Raw genomic sequence first — 10,129 nt, forward strand, 5'->3', positions numbered from 1 at the left:
TAAGTGCTCAATAAATGGTGGCTAATCTTATGATTATGTACAAAGAGGTACTTGAGGCTTCATATGGGTGGTAAAGTTTGAAGTGGGCCTCGAAGACGAGAGGAAGAAAAAAAACTCTCTAAAATATTACAATAGTATGTAAAAGTTTACACTAAGTGCCTGTGTATATTTTTCTGAGAAGAGGGTTTTTAGCTTTCATTGTATTGTCAAAGGGTTCATGGCCTCCAAAAAAGTAAAGAACACTTTGCCTGACCTCAAAGGAAAAATGCTAAAAATTTCCTTTAAACTTGTAGATCGGGCGCCCTGGAAACAGCGTTGCATGCTGGTGTATAGGGAAGTGATCTTAAAAAAATACATCCGTCGCCCTGACTGGCGTGCCTCAGGTGGTTGGCCGTCACCCCTGCAGAACGAAAGGTCGTGGGTTTGATTCCCAGTGGGGGCACATGCCTGAGTTGCAGTTTGTCTGGGTAAGGGTGTGGTGTGCACATGGGAGGCAACTAATCAGTTTCTCTCACATCGATGTTTCTCTCCTTCCCTTTCTCCTTCCCTTTCCCTCTCTCTAAAAATAAATAAATAAAATCAGAAAAAGAATACACCCACGAGGAAGGTAGGATCAGAGGATCCACAATATGTTTGCAACTGAGGCTTCACCTTGTGCATCAGGGTGGCCTGGAATCAGGTTGGTTCTTCCTAGTCGTTGTCCCAGACAGGAGAGGGAGCAGGCCTTTGCGCTTGCACATCAGCCATTCCTTAGCCTGGCTGCCTCCAGGCAGTAGATGAGGCAGTTTCCTGAAGCTGAGAGCAATGTCCAGTGAGGAAGGCAGCTGGCACAGCCCCACTGACCCAGAAGAGAGGGGTTGAAAAGAGCATCCCAGTAGTTACTCCAGTTTCCTTGCAGGTTTTCCAGTGCCAGTTTTGAGGTGAGAAAGCAGGCAAGTGGCTGAGGGAAGCTGCCAGGAGGGTCTGCTAATCCCATCATCTTTCACATCCCTGCAGTCTTGTCACCATACCAGATGGAAGGGTGTGGTGGAAGGCTCCGGTTATACTCTCGCCTTTGTGGCCTGAAAAGAGCTGCTTCTCCCCTGTAGTTGTGAGTTACTCCTCTTTCCCAGTCCTCAACCTTTTGTCCTCTGGAATCCCTTTCATCTCTGTACCTGGGATTGAGATGAAGGCTGGGATAGAGAACCAAATGTAGTTTTTGAATGAATGAACAAATGAGTGCATTTACTTGCAGTATATTCTCTATATTCCTAGAGACACTTTGCTGGGTAGATGAGTACAATAGTTTGTGGGAGCCCTTAGTACACTAGAATGTAGCTTACCTGTCTTGCTGTGTTCCCCTCCACCCCAGTAGATAAGAACAGTGGTCTCACTATCACAGTTTGCCCTATTATACTTAACCCAGTTCTGCAATGTGACTTTTCTCTCTTTCAATCTGTATTTGCATTTTTTCTCGATCTGTCTTGCCAGAGATGTGGTGATCTTATTTGAAATTAAATATTTCAAAGAACCTCATTTGTTTTTATTAATCTTTCTTTTAGTTCTCTGTTCATTAATTTCTGTGTACACTTATTAAATATTTTATAAACTTTTGTAAAATTGGAATAAGATGAGCCTACCTTGATTTCTTCTGCCTTGGACTGGGAAGCTTTGAGGTTTAAAATTCATTTATTTAAGGGAGTTTCATAAAAGTTATTAATTTTAATGTGGTCAAATTTATCTTTTCTGAGTTGTGCTTTTTGCATCGTTTTAAAAATGCTTTTCTACTCTAAGGCCTATAAGATATTCACTTATGTTTTCTAATGATTTAAAGTCTTTAGAGTTGATTTTTGTGAATAGAGTGAGTTAGGGAAACACTTTTCTTTGTTTCAATACATATAACCTTATTTTTTCCAACTTTATTTACTGTATAGTCTCTCCTTTTCCTGCCAATCTGATAAGTACCAAAGTTCCATACATGTAAGGGTCTGATTTTAGTTCTCTATTCTATTCCACTGGTCACTGTTTTTTTTTCTTTATCAGTTCTACATTTTCTGAATTCTTTAGCAAATCCTAACTGTTGGAAAAGCAAATATGTGCTACCTTTCTTTTTCAGAAGGGAAATTCTTTATCTTTTTCTCTTCCAGATACATTTTAGATTCAGCTAATATGAAATTTGTTTGTACTTGCACTGGAACTATGGATCAATTAGAAGAGAATTGGCATTTTTATGATATGATTTTTTTTGTAAGTATGACTGTATCTCTGTGTATATTTAAGTCTTCTTTAATACCTCTTAATAAAGTTTTATAATTTTTCTATTGAGATTTGCATACCTTTTGTTAGATTAATGTCTAGGTACTTGACACTTTCTGATTCTATTGTGGGTGGTGTTTAAAACTATATATTTATACTTAAAACTATATATTCTAGTGTTTTGTTGCTGGTATATAGAAATGCAATTGTATATTAATTTTACTTTTAGCCATCTTGATAAATTCTTCTATTGTTTTTAGTAGTTTGTGTGAAGATTCTTTTGGATTCTCTGTGATTCATTTGAAGCAATAATTTAAAATCTGCACACATAGAATACAAATACAGCTCAATAAATTTTCAAAAACTGAGCACACCTATATCAAGACTCCATACTATCAGTTTTCCAAATGGCCCTTCTAATGCCTCCTTCCATTCTCTTCCCCTTTTTCCAAGGGTAACCACTATTCTGACTTCTACCCATAGATAAGTTTTGTCAATTTTTGTACTCTATATAAATGAAAAATATTCTTCCTTATGTTTGTAAGATTCTTCTATATTACTTTTTATTCTTCCTGCTATGCAGATTTCCAATGAGCAAACATACTACTCTTCTCTTGAGGGACACTAGGTAGTTTCTAAGTTTCGGCTGATATGGTTAGTGCTGCTATGAACATTGTAGAACCTGTACTTTGGTGAAGATAATCTACACATTTCACTTGGGTATATACCTAGAAGTGGAACTCATGGATGATAAGAGTATGTATGGTAGGTAGAAGGCTACATATTTCAAGACATGGTCCCAATGACTTCTGTGCCATGGCAATACTCTCGTAATTATGCATGGCAAAGGGGTTTTGATGCTGTAATTAAGGTTACCAATCAATTGACCACAAATAAAGTCAAAATTAAAATTGGGCTGAAGGACTATGATGTGGAACACCAACAGCTTCTACTACGCTAAATATACAATTCAAGGTTGGTGGTTATTTTTTTCTTTCAGGACTTTGAAAGAACCCCTCTATTGTTTTTTGGTTTCTGTGATCTACTGAGGTGTTAAATTATTCTTATTTTGCTCCTTTAAAGGGAATTTTTCTTTTTCTTTTTTTTTCTGGTTGTCTTTTGCAACATTATCTTTTTAGATTTGGTTTCCGTTGGTTTTACTATGATGTGCTTAGGAGTTCTTTTCTTTTTATTTATTCTGTGGGGTTCATAGTAGTGTTGGGAAAACTGGACAACATGCAAAAGAATGAAATCGGACCACTATCTTATACCATACAAAAAAATTAACTCAATAAATAGATTAAAGACTTGTATGCAAGCCCTGAATTCATAAAACTCCTAGAGAAAAACATAGACAGTAAGCTCCTTGACATCAGTCTTGGCAGTAATTTTTTTGATTTGACACCAAAAGCAAAGGCAACAAGAGGAAAATAAACAAGTGGCACTACATTATACTAAAGCTTTTGCACAGCAAAAGAAACCATCAAAATGAAAAGGGCAGCTACTGAATGGGAGAAAATACTTGATAATCCTATATCTGATAAGGGGTTATTATCCAAAATATATAAAGAACTCATGCAACTCAATAGCAAAAAAAAAAAAAAAAAACCCAAACGAACAAAAACAAAACAAAAAACCAGAATACCCCAAGAAAACAAAAAACCCAAACAAAAAACAGCAGTCCAATTGAAAAATGGGCAGGGAATCTAAATAGACATTCTTACAAAGAGGACATGCAGATGGCCCACAGGTATATGAAAAAAATAATCATCAGGGAAAAGAAATCAAAACCACAATGAAATATCACTTTATGTATGTTAGAATGGCTATTAGCAAGAAGATAAGAAATAACAAATGTTGGTGAGGATGTGAAAAAATGAAACCCTTGTGCACTGTTGGTAGGAATATAAATTGATTTAGCCACTGTGGAAAACAGTATGGAGATTTCTCAAAAAATTAAAATAGAACCACGATATAATCTAGCAGTTCCTATTCTGGGTACAGCAAGTTTTCACTTAATGTCATCAATAGGTTCTTGGAACTGCAGCAAAACAATGTATAATTAAATCAATTTTGCTGTAGGCTAATTGATACAAACATGAATTAAGTTTCTCATTAATCTTACAACAAGATGATGTTGTATGAAATGACATCATTTGAGGAGGACATGCTGTATTTATTAAAAGAAAATGAAAACAAATTTGAAAAGATACATGTACCCCCATGTTCATGCATTTTATATATATACACATATGTATATACATATATGTCATTCACATATGTCATTGTGTGTATATACACACACATATATTCAATCACAAAAAAGAATGACATCTTGCCATTTGAAACAACATGGATGGACCTTGAGGGCATTATGGTAAATGAGGTAAGTCGGATAGAGAAAGACAAGTAACAGAAGACATCGCTTACATGGGAAATCTGAAAAACAACCAGGCTTATAGTTACAAGCAACAGATCTGTGGTTGCCTGCGGCAGATGAGTGGGTGGGGGGATGGATGAAGGGGTCAAAAAGTATAAACTTACATTTATGAAATAAATAAGTCATGGTAATGTAATGTATACAATGGCAACTATAATTAATAATACTGTGTTGCATATGAATGTTGCTGAAAGAGTAAATATTAAAGGTTCTTATCACCAGGGAAGAAAAGTTCTGTATATGTATGGTGAGGGATGTTAACTACATTTATTTTGGTTATCATTTCACAATATATACAAACATCGAATCATTATGATATGTACTTATAACTATTATAATGTATCTAAATTATACCTCAATAAAAATAATAGCCACTGATAACTATTTAATTCTCTTTTTTTTTACCATGTGAGGAATGGCTCTTTAACTTCCTTTTTAGTTTCTATTAAGATAACAATTTAAATTTTCTCCTCAGATCAATTAATGCAATCAATAATATTTGGGGGGTGGGTGGAGCACATTTTCTAAATTGCACAAAGGCATCAGGTGTTCCTATTTCTCTGCATACTCTTCCCCCAGGTATCTGCATGGCTTACTAACTTCCTTTGCTTTTTTGCTCATGGTCACTTTTTCAGTGAGTCCTACCCTAACCCATTTAAATTGCACATTTCCATCCTTCATTGGGACTCCTAGTTCCCTCCACATTGTTCTATTTTTTTCCCCTGCACTTACCACTTCCTAACATACTGTATATTTAGTTATTATATGTTGTCTGCCTCCATTAGAAGTACTCTCCACAAGCTAGGGAGTTCTGTCCTTTTAAAAAATTCTTTTGATTGATGCATTTTCAATGCCTGAAGCAGTGCGTGGCACACAGGAAACACTAAAAACATTTTTTTTTAAGTGAATAAATGAGGTTGGAGCCTACCAAGGAATGGTGAGATAGGAGCATTTGACTGGAGCCTCCTCTTCAAGAAGAGCTTGAAGTTAAGAATTTTAACGTTATTTCTAGATAAGGTTATGTTTACATTGAGACGCAGGGAAAAGACGGAGACTCCACTGTAGAACTTGAAATGCTTCGTGCCGGTAGTGGAGTCACAGCCTGCGCTGCTCCGCGAATCAGAGCATTTTATTAATCCTGTGATTAGTTTGAATAGCTCAATTATGTTACACTGTAATTTATGTATTAAAAGCATTATTAGGTTTAATATAAACGTTTAAAATATGTCATTTTAAAATTTCTCTTAGAAACCTCAAGAAAAGTGGCAGGAGTGGCCCAACCTTTCCTCAGCCACTGAGTGGCGCGCCTGCTCACCTTCCACGGCAGCTCCCTGCCTTCTGAACTACTACCAGTGGGCCCTTTCCTAAATGTGTCACCTGCATCTTTAATAGATTTGCTAGTTTGAGCTATAACTTAGTGATAATTTTTGCTAAGAGAATTAAAATATCAGAGCATTTTAATCATCCTAAAGTTTAGAAATAAGAATTTGAAACACATTAGATTTTTCTAATAGAAATTTTCTGAGCCTAAAGCCCTAACGTGGAGTAAGGAAACCAATTAACTTTAATTTAAATAATCATGTCTTAAGTAGCAAATGAACCAAATTCTATTGTTAAAGAACAATGGTATTAAATCCCTGAAAGGTTGGCTTCAAAATGGCATTAATGCAGTGGTTTCATGTCTTATTAACGAAATAAGTTTCTATTGGTCACTATAACCTCTGCTTGTTGTCTTAGGATGCATTGTTATTGAGAACAGAAAAGAGGGAGAAGATTGAGAGATCAAAGATAGAATAATTGTGTGAAATTCCCATTGTTCCTATTGTAACTTTTTAAAACTTATTTTATTGTTTACACTATTACAGTTGTCCCCATTTTCCCTTCTTTGCCCACCTCCCCCAACCCCTCCCTTCTCTCTGGCCATCGCCACACTGTTGTCTGTGTCTATGGATTTGTGCACATCTTTGGAGTAACTTTTAAAAAAAAATAGCAACAAACAAAAAGCTAGTCATTTTATTTCTGGGGAAAAAAATAGTACAAGAAAATGTACTAATAAGAAAATTCTAAAACTTGCACATATATATTATGTGACTTTTTGTACTTGTTATTTAAAAATAATGTATGTATTTATGATGACTGAGATTATTAATTATAACTACAGTGACTAAATTTCAGCCAGTGCCTATAAACATTAAGACAGCCATCAACGATGTATTAATAAGGTTTATATTATGTAAAAATTGCGGTTAATGTTTGGAGATGTATTTTGGATGAGTTTATGTAATAAAGTAGAAAGAACATGAGTGTAGCAGACAGTTTAAAGCCAGATAATGGAAGGGTTTAAATGCTGTGCTCAAAGGCTTAAGCCCTTCTATTTCTTCCTCCTCAGGTGCTACCTTTGTGACCTTGGAAACCCAAGCCAACCTTGCTGAGACTGTCTCCTTATCAGTAGTATGGGGATTATAATTCTACATTACAGATACACTGGGAGAACTAACGGAGGTAAAGCTTCTGACTGAGTCTGGCACACAGTGGAAGCTTAATAAGTAGTTTCTTTAGTATTGTTTTCTAGAAATGAAATGCTTTCTTTACCAATTTTGCACATCTCAGCTACTCACATCTTGTGCTTACTAATGTTTGTTGTGTTTGTGAGAGAAACTTTTTATTTCCTTATGGTATATTTTAGAAGAAGCCTAAAAAAAACCCAATATAGAATTCACCAAAATGGAAAATAGCATGGATTGACAGAAAAAGGCAAAATGAGTTAAAAGTATTAATATATCAAAGCCTTGACTTTCTGGAGATACTTTTTTCTTCAAAATGTAGCTCCTGCCTTTGCCAGCAACATGACCTGTGCCTTGTTCCAATTACTTATGCAAATTAAGACACTATTTTTTTTCCTGTGGAAGACTTAGTGAAATGATGTTGTAGAAAAATCCAGTGCATTTCCACACTGCTTGCTCAATAGCAATACTATTTTGTAGCAAGAGGAAAATAATTCTACAGAACACTCTTCCACTCCCACATACAAAGTACATAATATCATGTTTGTGTTGAAACTTTTTCTTCCAAAATGTCATAACCTCATAGGGAAGAGAATTAAAATCCCGTTATTTTAATTTCCATCTAGCCACAAGATAAGTAAAATTATCATTGAAATTCTAATTAAGTGGGATGATTGACTAAGGTAGCACATCAAAGAAGAGAAGTGAATATGGTAAGTCGAAGACTTATTAATTAGTCTGCGAGGAAGAAATTCCAGGGATGTCAAGCTGAGCCTGCTGCAAGGAGAAAAAAAGCAGACAAGAAAACGTTCGTTTCTTTGAAGTTAGGAACTGAGATAGTGATGGAGGTAATTGTGTCTGACTGGATCCAGTAATGAAGAGCTGTAAATCAGACCTCAAAATCGAAGGAAAGATTCAAGTAACGACTGTGGCTGCCCACCCCTGCTGTGAAGAAACAGAATGCAGAGCGCGCTAATTGACCCAGCCTATTTCCCAGTAGTTCTCTGTTATTATTTATTAATTTTTAATTTCTGAATTATTTACGTCCTGGGAAATTATTCTTGACAGCCTGTTAGGCGTGCCAGAGTTAATGGAGGATGAAAGGACTGGTACCAGAATTAGCAGGGATGCAGTCACAGGCTACTGGATTTAATGATTTTGGAAAGAAAAATTGATTTCACACAGCGTGTCACTTTATACTACTTTAGGGATACACCAGCTATTTGATTAATTGAGGAATAACCAATTCAAAGTATATTTGAAGTGTAAATGAGTCACAATGCTCAGCTGTTTATTTTTCCCCCTTTCTGTGAGATCTGAATTTTCTTGAAGCTGATGATTAAAAGCTGATGAAGACACACTTGCAGGCTTTGAGTGCACACCTGTTTGATTTGTGTTAAACTCACAGGGGAAGAAAACCCTGAGCTACAAGAGAAGATATTTTCACTTTTCTTTTTTCTCCTTTCTAATCTCTTTATGTTATTTCTCTCCGGCGCGTGGCACAGCAGTAGTTACAATTGGCAACCCCAAAGAACAACGCTCAAGACAATTTCTCGATTGTTTTATGGCCCATGAGCACAAGCAGAAAGAAGCAGTGCTTGCTAATGAACAGAAGGAAAAATAGAAGAAAAATACATTAAAAGAAAACATGATTTTAATGAGTAAGGGAAGAGAATTATTCTATAGGGAAAATGAGTGAAGCAGAAATATGCTCTCACCATCCAGCCTGGAAGCTCTGTGTCACCTTGCTCTCTTTCTGACCAACCTCATTAGCGTTGGTGTCTCTCTACTGCTGCCATCTTCGTTCATGTCCCACTGGTCTCAAGTCAAATCTCTCTTCCATCATATTCCACACTTTGCCTAAGTTTAAAGGGCAAACATCAGCTGGGGGCTCTTGCTGTTCTGTAAGTTTAGGTTTAGTGGGTCAGGGAGGGGAGAGGGGCTGAGATCTTGCATTTCTAATAGGATTCCAAGTGGAGCTCATGCTGCTGGTCCTCAGCGGGTCTTTGTGCAGCAAAGTCCTGCAAAACTCTGACAAACTCATCTTTAAAACACTACTTTTAACCATGTCACTGTCTCATTCAGAAACATTAAGTGATTTCCGGCACCTACAATGAAACACAGATTCTTTAGCCTGGCATTCAAGGTTTTACTAAAATGATCACAGCCTGTCCCTCTGGGCATATGCTGCATTTACCAGCTCCGAGCTGTTGTTTCTGTCATTTATTCTTCCTGAAATGCTTGTGTCTTTTGGAAATCCTACCAGTGCCTCAAGGCATATCTCAAATACCACATCCCTAGTGTTGATTATTCTAACCTCCTCCCACTCAACAAGACAGGAGTTCTCCTTTGAATTCTTTCTCTCATACTTTAGCTTTACTTCTTTCTTGCCATGCAGTGTCTTCATCTTGTATTATTGCTATAATGTATTTATGTTTCCCTGTGTATGTATAGGATTGTGAATTATATAAGGGTGGGGACTGTGCCTTATCTTTGTATCCTCCTCAAGTACATGTGCAGCACAGAATATGTAACTGACAAATACGAGGTCTATCCAAAAAAGTACAGCCATTGTTAATATAATGAGAAAGGTTTGTGTGACAGTGATGTAACCTGGCAGCCAAGCAGAGTGGACTGGAATGTGTATGTGTGAGCAATGATGACTTCACTGTACTAGTCAGTGCAGGCAGTAGACTCCAATGAGTGAGCATGTGTACTGTGTGGCCTTTGTATTCAAAATGACTGAGCGAGTAGAGCAACGAATCTGCATCAAATTTTGTGTTAAGCTTGAACATTCTTCCACGGAAACTATTTGGATGACTCAGAAGGCTGCAGCTATGGGCCTTCTGACCCATACAGCTGAGCAGTGTGACTCATGGGTGATTGGCAGCTTCATCATGACAATGCATCTGTTCAGGCATCATATCTCATGCAGAGATTTTTTGAGAAA

The sequence above is a fragment of the Pteronotus mesoamericanus genome, unplaced genomic scaffold (assembly GCF_021234165.1).
Source record: "Pteronotus mesoamericanus isolate MK-2021 breed Mesoamerican mustached bat unplaced genomic scaffold, CSHL_Meso_final scaffold_232, whole genome shotgun sequence".
Lineage (NCBI taxonomy): Eukaryota > Metazoa > Chordata > Mammalia > Chiroptera > Mormoopidae > Pteronotus > Pteronotus mesoamericanus.